This window comes from Colobus angolensis, unplaced genomic scaffold (assembly GCF_000951035.1).
Source record: "Colobus angolensis palliatus isolate OR3802 unplaced genomic scaffold, Cang.pa_1.0 Scaffold249, whole genome shotgun sequence".
NCBI classification, from domain to species: domain Eukaryota; kingdom Metazoa; phylum Chordata; class Mammalia; order Primates; family Cercopithecidae; genus Colobus; species Colobus angolensis.
This window is the reverse complement of record NW_012115699.1, coordinates 2,445,041-2,447,726: the sequence shown is the minus strand read 5'-3', so window position 1 is coordinate 2,447,726 and position 2,686 is coordinate 2,445,041. Positions and strand designations below refer to the sequence as shown.

General features: G+C 35.5%; 1 pseudogene; it reads left to right on the top strand.

Annotated features, from left to right (window-relative positions):
• The first annotated feature begins 318 nt into the window (after positions 1-318).
• LOC105514642 lies at positions 319-1,682 on the top strand (annotated as a pseudogene).
• Positions 1,683-2,686: the final 1,004 nt, after the last annotated feature.

Genomic DNA, 2,686 nt, shown 5'->3' with positions numbered 1-2,686 from the left:
GGAGAAGGAAAATGATATAGGCCAAAAACTAAGATTACCCAAAGAAAAGAAAGTGTCAGTAAACGAATACATGAAGGTAAAATAAAATCTTTTCTTTTTTCTTATTAATTTCTTATTAAGCTATTACTGATAGCTTAATTTCTAATTAATAATTGATCCAAAAGAAAAAAGTTTGTTTAAAGTTATAACAGCAACAATGTAGTAGATGGTTATAGCATATGGATAAGTCGAATGAATGATGACAATGCCATAAGGAATGGGAAAAGAGAACTGAAAATTCTCTATTACAAAGTGGATGGAGGCACACAGAAGGAGGGGACAGGGTCAGACTTAGGAATGGTGGCCTTCATATTCTACAGCTGACAATTAGCTGCCACCTTTCACAGCCATCAGTCCCAGACCAGATCATAGTATAGTCTACTGCCCAGGTTCTGGGAATTTCTGAACTGTTTAATAACCAATAACTCCAAGTACAGCAGCAACAGCAAAGGAATCTCTCACTACATGAATATATGAATATGAAATTGCTGCAAGAAGCTGGTGTCTCCCTTCCAAAGGATATGTGGCAAAGTCACCAGATGAAGCTGACTCAATTGTCAAAAAAATTAGGTTCTAAAGATGTGATAATGGCACAGAGTTATGCTTGTGGTAGAGAAAAAGGAACATTTGAAAGCAGTACCAAAAGAGGAGTGAGGATAGTTTTCTCTCAAGAAGCAAAAGCTGTTTCCTCTCAAATAATTGGGAAAAAGTTGTTTTCCAAGAAAACAGGAGAAAATGACAAAATATGCAATCAAGTATTGATCTGCGAGCAAAAATATCCCAGGAGAAAATACTCCTTTCTAGTAACAACGGAAAGGTCATTTCAAGGTCCAGTATAAACAGGAAGTTTGCAAGGTGGTGTCGACACTGAAGATGTTTCTGCTGAGACTCCTGATGTAATAAAGAATCTATTGATGTCGTAGAAGGCATCAAAAAGGAACAAGCTCTCCAGCTTGCGCAGAATATAAGATTTCCATCTAATATTGTGGATTCTGTTGCAGAAAACATGGTCAAGCTTTACAATCTTTTTCTGAACTACAACACAACCATGATAAAAATAAGCCCAATGGTATAAGATTCAGATGGAGTTCTGTTATGTTTGGACGCAAAGATCAGTTTTGATTCTAATTCAGCCTATCGCCAGAAGGTCTTTGATCTACAGGACTGGACTCAGGAAGATGAAAGGAACAAAGGTGAAGCTAAGCCACATCTCACCTACACTGGCCTCAGTGAAAAAATAGGCTGTCTAGTAAATGGTGCTGGTTTGGCTATAACCACAATAGATATAACACAACTTCATACAGAGACTACAAGCAGCTTCCTTGTTGTTCACAGTAGTGCTACAGTCCGTCAAGTAACAGAATCATTTACACTTATCACTTCAGATAAAAAGAGGTACTGGCTATTCTGGTCAACATTTTTGGAGGAATCACTTGATGTTATGTTATTACACAGGGTATAGTTCTGGCAGCGAAAGATTTTGAAATTAAAATACCTGTCGTGGTGCATTTACAAGGTTCACTAGTTAATGATGCTAAGCCACTAATAGCAGAAAAGCTACTAGAATGGCTTTAAAGCTCTCTGAAATAGTGACCTTAGTCAAGCAAACCCATGTGTATATATAACGTAAGTTGCCAACATGAGCTTAAAAAGCCAGTGAATGGCTGAAAATGTAAGTTGTGCTATAATCATTGAAAATACCATGTTCTGTGTTATTGTTCTTTTTCTTTTTAGTGTGGGAAGATTGTAATTGTGATCTAGGCACACAAACTTTCAGAAGCATTTGGTCTGCATTTTATTCTACTATTCAGAATGGACTATTTATATAAGAACATATAATGCAGGTGTCTAGTTTTATCAGTCTTTTTCACTTCTACAGAATATCACTTACAATATGCCTGTTTATATTGTTGAATACAAAGTTCTACACTGACAAGAGTCCTACAAATAAAATAAATATGAAGAAAAATAACAAAATTGCTGGACTACTCTTTTAAAAAGAGGTAAAATTTATAGATTAAGAGATAAAATAGAATAATAGAAAATGCTCAATTAAAATTAAAAAGGCAGAAGAGAAATTTTAAAAAAGTATAACAAAATAGTTAAAAGCATGGTAGATATTAAGCTGACTATACCAATAATTACTTTAACTGTGAATGATCTAAATACACCAATTAAAAGACAGACTGTCAGAGTAAATGAAATATGCAAGACACACCTGTAAATTCTACAAGAAACCCACTTTCAATACAAAGACTCAGATAGGTTAAAGAGATGGAGAAAGATATACTATGCTAACACGAATCCAAAAAAAAAAAGAAAGAAAGAAAAGAGGAATAATTATTGTATTAGTCAGGATTCTCTAGAATAACAATAGTAATAGGATAGATGTATATATAAAGGGGAGTGTATTAAGGAGTATTAACTCACATGATCACAATGTCCCACAACAGTTCATCTGCAAGCTCATGAGCAAGGAAGTCAGCCTGAGTCCCAAAGCTGAAGAACCTGGAGTCCAATGTTCAAAGGCAGGAAGCATCCAGCACAGCAGAAAGATATACGCTGGGAGGCTAAGCCTGTCTAATCTCTTCACATTCTTCTGCTTGCTTTTTATTCTGACAGCTGATTAGATGGTGCCCACCAAGAT